This window comes from Rhinatrema bivittatum, chromosome 6, assembly GCF_901001135.1.
Source record: "Rhinatrema bivittatum chromosome 6, aRhiBiv1.1, whole genome shotgun sequence".
In the NCBI taxonomy this organism is placed as follows: domain Eukaryota; kingdom Metazoa; phylum Chordata; class Amphibia; order Gymnophiona; family Rhinatrematidae; genus Rhinatrema; species Rhinatrema bivittatum.
The window spans coordinates 295,600,417-295,612,444 of NC_042620.1; the positions used below are offsets into that span (position 1 = coordinate 295,600,417).

Genomic DNA, 12,028 nt, shown 5'->3' on the forward strand with positions numbered 1-12,028 from the left:
GAGTTGTTATTGTATGTGTTATGGAGGATGGTGAGTGTTTTGTACTGGGAACGGAAGGTGATGGGGAGCCAGTGGAGATCTTGGAGTATGGGAGTGATGTGGTCAGTTTTTCTGGTGTTTGTTAAGATTCTTGCCATGGCATTTTGAAGGGGTTTAATGGTGGAGGCTGGGAGGCCTAAGAGAAGGGAGTTACAATAGTCGAGTTTAGATCGTATAGTGGTTTGCATAACAACCATGTTATAAACCTGTGCTGGGCAGGAGGAGCTCAGAATGGGCCACCAGCTAGAAGGGAATAATAGTGTAAGCCCAGCTGGGATACGGAGGCCCGTGTGTCTCCAGGAGTAAGCGCTCCTGTTCCTCTCTGGGGAAACTGTGTGTACAGAAGACTGTGAAGATAGCAAAATAAACTTCACAATACTGCCTGTGTGAATATAATAAAGTGAAATTGCAAGAGAAAAGACTGGAATCAGAGTGCTTACTGCTCCATGCCAGAGGATTTTGCTCAGCCAGTCCTCACACAGGAGTTAAAAAAAAAAAAAGGGCAGACTGGAAAACGTATGTTTAGCATAGGCCGAAGGCACATTTTAAACTTGATGCTGTTCCTTTAAGAGCAGAGGGAGGACAAGGCGAGAGAAAGCTGAGGTCGGGCCGGCCTGATGTTTTGCCAGGAAGGGAGAAGGAGAGAACTGCTGGAATGAGAAAGCAGAGGCGGCAGCAGGTAATAAAAAAAAAAAAATTGCCGACGATGGCAAGGACAAGAGGTATGGCACTGTGGGGGCAGGTGCGGGGAAGACTGCTGCGAGACTAAAGAAAGGAAGCAAAAAAAGTGAAGTAATAAAAAACAGCGGCGGGTGCTCCCCGAGGTTCCTCCCGCTCGCTCTTGCCACTTCTGACACAGGCGCTGGAAACGTTACTCCTCCTCTGGCCTGGAGTAAAATTTCCAGCGCTGGGAAAATGTGAGCCAAGTGAGGACGCCTCCCTGCGAAGCCGATGCAGGAAGGTGCGTAAAGTGCAACGCACCTTTTGGCCTGCATTTGTCCGCGCCTTATCTGAGGGCAGAACGTACTCCCGATGCCAGAAGGGGTTTGGCGTGCAGAAAAAGTGCGTATCTCAAGGAGAGTAATAGAAATCCCATGCAAACGAGGGTATTAAGTACTACGTCCCGATGCAGAAAGACTGCATCAAGCCAGCGCACCTTCTTGCTCGAAATAAGTTTCCAGCGCTGTAGAAAAAGTAATCCGAAAGGGAAAAAAAAATGCCCGTGCTGGTAAGTGGCAGCAGCTGACTTTGCCACCTAGCTGGTTAAGTACTGACTTATCCGTCTATCTGATAACGGGAAGACCCGCGCCAGATACATGAATAAGTACTGATTTATCTGGCAGATGCTTCCTGCTGCCATATAGCCAGATAAGTTGGTATTTTTGCATCAGCCCCTGCATGAGGGAGTACTACTCAATGCCCCCACTTGCATGGGATTCCCATGCGAGGGCGTTAAGACAAATGCACAGTTTTAAATGCAGGTCTGCATCGACCAGAAAGTGCATCTCTGTATTGAGGAATCTGCGTTGATCTTGTTTAGTGCTAATAACAATTTTTAAAAAAATTTCGGGGGGGGGGGGGGGACAGGGGTTTGGGGTTAAATTGCATTATTACCATCAAAACTTAATATAATTTCACAATCCATATTAGGTGGCAAAGCAAAAAAAAAAAACAGGCCAAAAAATAGATTTGAAGACAGAAGCATGAAAATTCTTCTTTAAAGGTTTGTAGTGCCTTAACAGATTATTACAACCAAAGGGTAACATCACAAGAGCAGACGTCACAGGTTTATCAGATTATAGCTATGGTGCAAAATGTTATTATCGAGCACTGCCAGCTTTACAAACCATCAGCCTACAGTGCTTGCTTTCACCCATCCCTCAAGGATATAAACAGTCTGCCAGAACTCATTTGTGTCCTGAACATGATAAAGCGACAGAAAGCAAAACAAGCTTGCATCCCGTGACCCAGTCCTTCACTGTGGAGTGCTTCTCTCGGCTTAGCTGGAAATAAAGCAGACGGTGACGTAGACCGCTTGGCACAAAGCCCGCCAGCCTGTTGGCACCGTTCAGTTTTGTCAACCTTTGTTCCTACGCATCACATTTATGCACCATAAAATGGGCGGCGGCTTCCTGAGACTAAAGAGGTCCCCCGTTGGCAGGGCTTCGGGGTCAGAGTGCTCTGGGGGAGTTCTTTCGGACTCTGTAGCTTTAAAGGCAATTAACGGGGTGACGTCATAGGTCATTTGAGAAGGTTCGTGTGTAACCTTGCATAACAAACATTCTATATAGCGTTTTGCCAAGGGGGCTTTAGCGTATTTAAGTAAAACCGCAGCACAAGTTAAAGAGTCTTCACAATTTCAGCTAACTAGTGCGTTATCTTTTGATCTTATTCTTAGGTTTCCTATCTTTTTTGATGGAATACATTTTGTCTCTTGTATTCTTGCACCATTTTGGAATATAAATGTGCATCTCTTACCCATTTTCTAAAGATCCTCCTTGAGTCCACTCTTTTGTTGTCCCTGTGGTATAAGTGTGTGTGTGTGTATATATATGCTTTACCTGTATCACTGTGATGCTTGCAAGTGATTCTGATAAGAGTCAGCAAAGCATTGCCCTGTTTTACTTACATTCATAACCATGACTAAAGAGGAAAATCAGAATAAAAAAGAAAATCTGAATGATTTTATTTATTTTGCAAAGCAATGAATTATCTTTTTTTTTTTTTTTTGCCAGCACTGCTCTTTTAACCTGTGTTTAGGAGTTTTTGTTAATAAGAAAACCAAGCAAAAAGCCAGGAAAACCCAAAATGATGTTTCTCCATGTCCCACCAGTTTTGGCTTGCATGCAAGACCCTTCTGGTGAAGTGTGCCATCATGGTTAGCCAGAGGTGTGACCTCCCCACAAAGCCAAGAGCAGGCAGTGCACAGATAGAGCAAGGCTGATTATGCGTTCTAACTGGAGGAGGGGGTAGGGCATCTTCTGCCTGCGAGGGCCACCTTCCCCCTCAGGTTGAGTCCTCAAGTGGACAGGAACAGGGGCGGATTCCGGGTAAAGATCGGCCCAGGGACTTTCCGCCCAGGCCGGCCCAGAAGATACCCCGTGGTCTGCCGAGCGCGGCTCTGTCGCAGCCTCGCTCGGCAGACCACGTGACCAGAGCGACCGGCCCACCGGGGGATGCCCGATCCCCCGATAGGCCAATCCACCCCTTGACAGGAACAACAGGAAACAGAAGGCACACTCTAAGGCAATGTAGAACCCAGACCTAAAAACATGAAGGCACCCACAGAGGCAAGACAGTCCCATGGAAGCAGTGTAGGACTACAGCAGGAGGACTGGACACACAAAGCAATCTTAAGGGGGAGACAGGAACACCAAACATATGAGCAAGCTCTGGCCAGGTGCAGATTGTGAGCCTGGAATATAACTTGTGTCCAAACAAGAACAAGATGGCTGCCAGCAGGAAGTGTGGGCCACAGTGCTAGGAGGACTAAGCCACAGTCCCAGCAAGCCACCATCTGGTGCACAGGTAGCACTAAGAAATGGTTCATCCTTTACTCCTGGGGGAATTCTGCACAAAAACTTAAGATTCTGCAAATGTTATATTGGTCAAAATAACACAATTTAAATGACACTTTAAGTAATTGCATTTTAAATTAATACAGAAAAACGTTATTACTTAAAGATGCAGAATTTCCCTAGAAATTCACTGTAAGAGTGTCCCTTCCACACTCTCTCCCTACTCCCCTGGCCACTTTGCCCTCTCAGGCCCCAAATCCTCCACCTGCCAGTATCTCTCCCCTCCACTCTTATCACCACTCCTAGAGTTTAACCCCGTTCTCAGTACTGCCCCTCACACAGGCTCCCTCTCTCTCACATACACATGCTCCTTCTCTCTAGTGCACATACACACACCCTCATACAGGTTCCCTCACTCTTTCGCACACACACATCCGCTCATATAGAGTCATTCTCTAATGCATACACACCCACACAAGCTCCCTTTCTCTCTTACACATACACAGTACCTTCACACAGGCAAGCACCCTCACATAAACACGATCCCCTTTTTATACACACCAGCTCCCAATCTCTCTTCACACTCTCCTCATATAGGCTCCCTCTCTCTGGCACCCACACTCAAGCAAACCCTTGGTCCTTCTCACAACCCCCTGCTCTGTCACGCCCTCTGCTCTCTCTCACACCCCCTTCCCTCTCTCTCATCCTCCCCCTCCTCTCTCACATCCCCTCCCCTCCACTCTCCTCCCCTCTCTGACATCCCCTCCCTCTCCTCTCTCCCCCCTCCTCACACACACACACACACACACACACACACACACAGCTCTCTACATACATTCACTCTCTCCAATGCCCTTCATCTTTGCCGTGAGTGGAGCGTGTCCCGAGGCATGCGGGGGCATTCTTCGCTGCAAACGGCATGCGCTTTGTTCGTGGCATGCCAGGGCCTTCATCTTTGCCTCGAAAGCACACCGGGGCCTTCCATCTTCACTGCGAACAGCGTACACTCCGTTTGCGGCATGCCAGGGTCTCTTCAGCCATTTTCTGTGCAGAATTTGGCAATTCTGCGCAGGGGAGCAATTCTGTGCAAATTCTGCGCTCCGCAGTAGTGCACAATTCCCCCAGGACTAATCATTGGGCAACTGTCATTTCAGGTGGCTTCTTGTGTTATCTCAAATCAGCACTCAGAAATAGAAAAACTGGCCTCTTTTTTACAACTACTGTTGCTCTCAAATGATCTTACCAAGTCAGTTGATATCCTGTTGCCTTCTTTACAAGAGCGCTTCTGGAGCACCAGCTCAAGGGTCACATGACTTTCTGCAAGGGTGTGCAGTGCTACTCAACCACAGTTCCTCATTAACTCCATGCCATCCGGACAGCCTGGCCTAAATCCTGGTTTTCATCCCATTACATCTATAGACTTGTAGTCCAATTTTTCTATGAAAAGTTAAACTTCAAGCAACTATCAGGGGTAGCCAATTCTGGTTCTCAAGGGCCACAAACGGATCAAGTTTTCAGGATCTCCCTAATAAATATGCTTGAGAGATTTGCATAGAGACTGCCTGAATTGTATGCAAACCTATTTCATGCATATTAATTATGGTTATCCTAAAATCCAGACCTGTTTGTGGCCCTCAAGGATCAGAATTGCCCACCCCTGCACTATATACAGAAGTGGCTTAGCCTGTTTAGATGACATGGAGTCAGATGGTAACACTAAACTTAGCAGGCAAAAGCAATAACTACAAACATATATTGAAATTCCCAAAAGGAAGATTTAGGCAAGAAAAGAAAGAGTGATCTGACTCTGAGAGGCCCAGGCCTGGAGGAATCTTGTTGGAAGGAGAAGGTACATTCATAGCCGAAAGAGAGAGAGAGAGAGAGAGTCTCCTTCCTATGCAGGGAAAGTTGGCGAATTTCTGTTGCTTTTACTAAAAGCTGGCCCACTTGCCTGTTGCTGGAGACCCCCAAGAGCCATCTGGTATCCATGCATCTGTTTCACAGTGAACACCAGTGCCACCGACCTCATCAATCTCCTAGTGTGAAAGCCAGAGTGCAATCAGCTAAAACAAACAGTGACAGGAGCCAGGAGCTGCCACAGCCTGCTGCTTGCTGACAAGAGCACCATAGTCCCTTCAATAAGAGACATATGACTTGTTAATAGGTAAGACTGTCACGCCATGCAGGTCCGGCTCTGAGGAAAGCATTGATGTTCTGCCCATTTTCTTATCAAACGTGGCTCTCCCAGCTTTGCTTGACTGCTTCAACTGGTGAGAACCAAGACAGTTTTTATCAACATGGGACTCTCAGAAGAGCCTCACATGCTCTTGGGAAAATTAATAGTAAGGCTTCCCTGGGGTGGCACAGATTATGAGGAAGCAAGATGGCACCACGTTCCTACCCTTTGATTTGAATCATTCTGTAAATCACTTTGGCAACACGTAAAATTGTCATGCCAACAAAGTTATCTGCTGTCTGTAACACAAGCGTTCTTACTACACTTCATCTTCTGTACTGGATGATTCGCTGTCAGGCCGATGCAATAAAGTGCGCTCAGCCTAACGCACAGGTTTACGCATGGCTGGACGCGCTAGATTAGCACCCTGTGCAATAAGGAGATTAGCGCGTCCAAAACGCGTGCCCAGACAAACCCATAGCCAATAGCACTCATCCCATGTAAATGCCATGTAGAGGAGACTATTGGCTATTGCCAGCCGATGCAGAAAATCACCGGGCGCCCCACGCACACGTTTTAATGCGGCAAATTTAACTCCAGCCCCGGAGCTGGCATTAAATCAATCTGCAAGTTAAGGGCTTAGGAGAAATTTAAAAAAAAAAGACTGTCCTGTGTGTCCCTACCTTTATTCTTAAACCCCTACTGTTTGCAGTGTTTAAGAATAAAGGTATAATGTAATGGCTTGATGAAAAAAAAAAATTCTGGACACACAATATACATGCACAATAGGCCAGGTTCGCCCCTTGCTATTGTGCGTGTTTATTGGGCGAAATCGACCTGAAGTGGGATAAAACGGATGTTCGTATTGAGCGCCCTTTGCAATTGTGGGCACACACAGCCACGTCTCCTGGGCTTCCGATGCATTTGAGCACTAGGGATGCATAATTCTTCCCTAGCGCGTCCTTTTTAATGTAGCAGCTCATTAAAATATAGCATCAAGCGCCCAGGAAACGTGGCTGTGTGCATGTTAAGGAAAATGGCCACTCGATACGAGCGCCTGTTTTAACGCGCATCTTATTGCATCAGCCCCTGTGTTCAGTAACAAGTAAAATCTATAACTTAAGCAGCTAGGATGTTCCCTCAACCCCTCTGCTCTTTTCCGACACCTTGACAATATAACAAGCCAAACAAGTAGCATACAGCAGTGGTTCTCAACCTTTTCCTCATTGTGACACACCTGACAGACCACGCTCACATGTGTGACACACTGCTCATTATAATCCACGGCAGAAAAAAAAAGGCCCAGTATTACTTTTATTGTTAATGACACAAGAGAAAGATAAGTACTCTTTCTGAACAGAAATTACATAAATAGTAAACCCTCCATACCAGAACAGCACCAACTTCCAGCACTCAAACAGTAACCACCTCACCTAAGAAAAGGCAACACTGAAAATAGTATACCAGGCCTTAAAACTCCAATACTACTCCTATTAGGAAAATGGAACAAGCCAGGCTGCTATAGAGCCCTACATAAAAACTACATGCCAGCAGAAAACCTCACCTCAGTCACATGTGCAGACCCTTACCTAACAAAGAATAAAGTGACCATAAAGGATAAACAGAAACTTGTAAACAAAAACTGAACTGGAAGCTGCAACAAGCCAGAGACTCTGTATGCAGTGCAACAAAGGAAAAAGAGAAATTTCACCAGTCCTCATAAAACAAATCAAGAAATATAAAATAGCAGTAAAACTATACTAATAAAAAGAACAGATTTCAAAACAGCTAATGAATGGAATATCCGATAATTACAAACTCATATCAAAAATTTCCAGACACCAATAAAATATTTCAAAACTGCAGACATGAAGACCCAATAATTTAAAAAAATGATAAAAATACCTGGAAACATTTGATTTCCAGGTGCCCTGAGATGTTGTGAATTAGGAGGAGGAAAGGGGTTGCCTGCAACTTTCTCTCAGTCACACACAAGCTCGCTCTCTCACATGGGTTCTCAATCACACACACAATCTCTCTCTGTTTCTTATACACACAGGCTCTTAATCATACATACACCTGCTTTCTCTCACTTACACACACCGGTTCTCAATCACACACATATATGCTGTCTCTCACACACACACAGAATATCAATCACACACAGGCTCTCAATTACACACACATGCTCTCTTTCACACAAAGCTCTCAATCACACACTTACACATACAGGCTCTCAATCACTCACATACATACTGTCTCTCTCTCACACATACACACACACACAGGGTCTCAAATGCATATGCTCACTCACTCATTTACACTCTCTCTCTCTCCCACCACCAAAGAACAACTAATGGCAGTAACAGCCTTCTCCTCTTCCAGTCTTCGCGGCCTCGAGAAAGGAGTCCCATTGGCCGCAGGAGCTGACGTTGCTTCTCTTTTTGTTCTGGGCTGCGCTGCTCTTCTCTTTCGGGCCGATGCTGCGCGCACTTGTACCTAGCTTGGTCTCTTCTTCCTGCGCGCCGGTCACTGCTCACCACTTCCTCTTAGGAGCCTCAGGGGGAGGGGGGACATGAAGAAGAGACCATGCTGCTAAAACCGCTGAGTGCTTCTTGCAGCTCTCCTGCCGCATTCCGCCCGAGCAGAGGAAGAGTTTGCATCTCGCTGGGGCACTCTATACCACAGCCTGTAAATGGGAAGTACTCCTGGCCACCCTTCTGCCTTCAAACCACTCTACTGCCTCCATAAGGGTGGGAATTCCAGCAGAGGAAGAGGCAAGATGGCACTCATCTCCTACTGCCCCTGCTTTTTAACCTCCTTGGAGTCCCTCCCCCAGCTCCATTCACTTTCCTATGACCCCTGCATTTAGGTCAGCTTACCAAAAGGAGTTAGGAGTGGGTGTGAAACTGGAGGGGGGACCCAAAGGGAATGGGCCCAGCCAACACCATCTTTCTGGATACTTTAGCCCGGGGCCTTTTTCTTGCCATTGCGTCGCCCAAGAAGAGTGCTCTCCTTCAGTGAAAGGAGCATGCGTTGTGTTTAGTTAGACGTGTCAACTGACACAGCTGCTGGCCACAGCCACTCTGCACATGCCTGTAGCATGTGACAGGAACTCTCGGGACCTTCAGTACTTTGGAATTCTAGCCCTGTTTTGCTGCCGATTTTTCTGTGTGAATAAGTCACGTTACCACACTACGCGCCTGCTCTGTGAAAATAATGGTAAAACTGCATCTCGGCCTTTCATGAAAGCTGAGCTACACCGCCTCCTACAGACCAGAGATGGCAGCACACTGTTTTCTAATTGGTCCAACTGAAAAGTGTTTTGGGATCATGCTTGGATAAAGGTTATTGCGCGCACCCAGTCTCTTACTAGTATTAGTAGTATTACTATGGAATTCTATTTATTTCTCCCTAGCTGGCCTAACGATTTTAATAAAGCATCTTCAGTATTATTGTAAAATTGCCATAGGAATGTCACATCCAGAGCAGCTCATAGGAGAACCACCCTCCTGCTGCTGTGCTAGTGAGCACGACTAGTCCAGTGTTTCAAGCTATAATAAAGCTTAGGAGCCAAAACCCAAAGTCATCTGGCACTCCCAGTACGTGCCCATCACAGTGCCAGAACACACTCGGTGTGGTCTGTGTGTGTAGTATACACAAAAACAGCTTAATTAGCACAAGTCTGAAACTCTACAAGGCTTGGGTCACATGCCTATTGCAAGCACTCACCTCTCGCCTATTTTACGGATCCCACATTTAGCTCAGAGATGCACGCTGTGTTCCTTTCCATGTGTACTGTATGCACACTTGGCCTGGGGCTTTTCAGTGAATCACTTTCTTCTTTTTATTTATTTATTTATTTATTTATTTTTAATTTTTATATACCGAAGTTCTAGTAGGGACTACAAATCACTCCGGTTTACATAAAACGAAGAACTGCTCAACAGATAGCGGAGCTTTACATGGAACCGTATAACATATGGAACAGTATAACTGGTACAAAGAAGTATAACTTCTTTGTAAAGAAGTTAAAAAGTGCCCAGGAAAGCAGAAGGTTAAAGTGCAGAGGAAGCTTGCATCCTGGGCAAACTGCTGTAGGGGTGCCATTCTGTAATTTTCCCCCTTCTTTTCTTACTCTTTTTTTTATTTTAATTATTCTGTAGATTGCTTTGGTAACACATGTAAAACTGCTGTGCCAATAAAGTTATCTGATTAATCTCCACACACAGGCCACTTGTCGTTCGGAGACAGGGTTTTAGCGGCTTCATCCTTGCCCTTTACCGGGCGCGATTCTCTCTCCGGGTACGCGGGGCTGCAAACGTGCGCCACCGGCCCCAGCTCACTGCTAGAAGAGGCGCGTGCATGGGAGCGGCGTAGAGACTGCCAGCATGCAGGACGGGCTTGTTTCTCTACATTCAGGCTCTGGGAACTTTAGCGGCCTGACTGTCGGGCCGATACATTAAAAGTCGCAGGAGAGCGGGCAAGCGTCCCCTCTCCCGGCGCGCGCACAGGCCACTCTCCTATGCGCGCGATTTAGTATCGGCCCGCATGCAAATGAGGGCCCGCGGTAAAAAGAGGCGCTAGGGACACGCTAGTGTCCCTAGCGCCTCTTTTTTGACAGGAGCAGCGGCTGTCAGCTCAATTTTGCCAGTGTCGGTTCTCGAGCCTGCTGACAGCCATTGGTTCGGAAACTGGACGCCGGCAAAATTGAACGTCCGGTTTTCAACCCATGAGCCGATTTTAAATTTTTATTTTTTTTTATTTTTAATTATTTTTAACTTTTGGGACCTCCGACTTAATATCACCATGATATTAAGGCAATTGTCATTTGTCATTTGTTTTTACAGCTTTTCTGTGCACTTTCCCGGTGCCGGCAGAAATTAACGCCTACCTTTGGGTAGGCGTTAATTTCTGAAAGTAAAATGTGCGGCTTGGCTGCACATTTTACTTACTGAATCGCGTGGGAATGACTAATAGAGCCATCAACATGCATTTGCATGTTGCGGGCGCTATTAGTTTCGGGGGGGTTGGATGCGCGTTTTCGACACGCTATTACCCCTTACTGAATAAGGGGTAAAGCTAGCGCATCGAAAACGTGCGTCCAAACGCGGGTTAACAGTGCTCTTCGCCAGAACGTATTGTACTGTATCGGCCTGAGTGTGTGCTCTTCTCTGGCTGCAGTGCAGCAGCTCTCCGTAGTGACGGTAAGCGATTCACGCAGGAGGCAGATCCCTTTCATGCTGCAAATAGGTGCGCTCGCCTCACTAGTTAACCTTATGAAGAAGTATGTATTTATATTTTATGAATTGCCTAACCAAACTAGGCTCAAACCGATGAATAAGATTCCTTAATTAAAATTACAGCACTTTACATCAAATGTATTGCATTACATTCAATTTAGAAAGTACATAATACAGAACAAATAAACCCATTAAATATTACCCCATACAAAAATTAACAAGTTGGAAAAAGCACACTTTACAGTACGACACAATGGCACGTTTCCCCTTCCTCCGCTGGAAGATTCCAGCATGGCTGTGTGGAGCTCGGGGCGTGGAGGAGGGGGAAAGGATAGATGAAGGGGTGGTGTAGGTGGGGTGGGCCGGTGCTAGGGTATTAGGCACCCTAGGCGAACCTTCAGCTCTGTGCACTCCTTCTCCCATGATCTTTCAGGTGCTCAGATCATCCCATCCCTGAAATTTTGACTCAACAATCATGATGATCTGCATTACCACAGCTCCCAGAACAAGCCTGTGAAAAAACATATAACTGGACTTAAAGAAAGACAAACAAAAAGTACTAAATAAACAAACTATTAAACTTTTTATTATGTATATGTACCACAGTTATAATAATGTATACCCCGAAACCTTATCTTGATAATGCCTCACCTTCATTATACAAATAATTGTTTATTATGATTTTTACATTCAGTAAAACACCTGAAAAAGCTGTACTATCCAATTACATTGTAATCAAACTATGTACAACTCAAAAATACATTCACACCTCATATATACCTGATAACATATCTATAAAATTAACAAGCGTCACCTTCCTTTATCACAGAAATGGTAAATACGGCACTATCAAAACACTTCTGTGTAGTGTGGCAAATGTCACACAATGTATGTTTGGTTTTTTTTATAGAGAACCATCCCTTTAAATACTGTTGTTAAGGCTATCAAACTGTCAGGCCGATGCTATATCATGCACTGAGCCTAGCACACAGGCTAACGAGCTCTTGGACGCGTGTTTTGGACGTGCTAGGCTAACACCTGATGCAATAAGG

General features: G+C 45.7%; 1 protein-coding gene across 1 annotated transcript in view; it reads left to right on the forward strand.

The window, feature by feature from the left end:
- The first annotated feature begins 660 nt into the window (after positions 1 to 660).
- The window catches only part of XKRX (XK related X-linked), a 73,982-nt gene continuing 62,614 nt past the window's right edge, over positions 661 to 12,028 (forward strand). The window contains exon 1 of the mRNA XM_029607388.1: positions 661 to 718. The gene's annotated coding sequence lies outside the window, so the exon portion shown is untranslated. The remainder of the gene's footprint in view (positions 719 to 12,028) is intronic.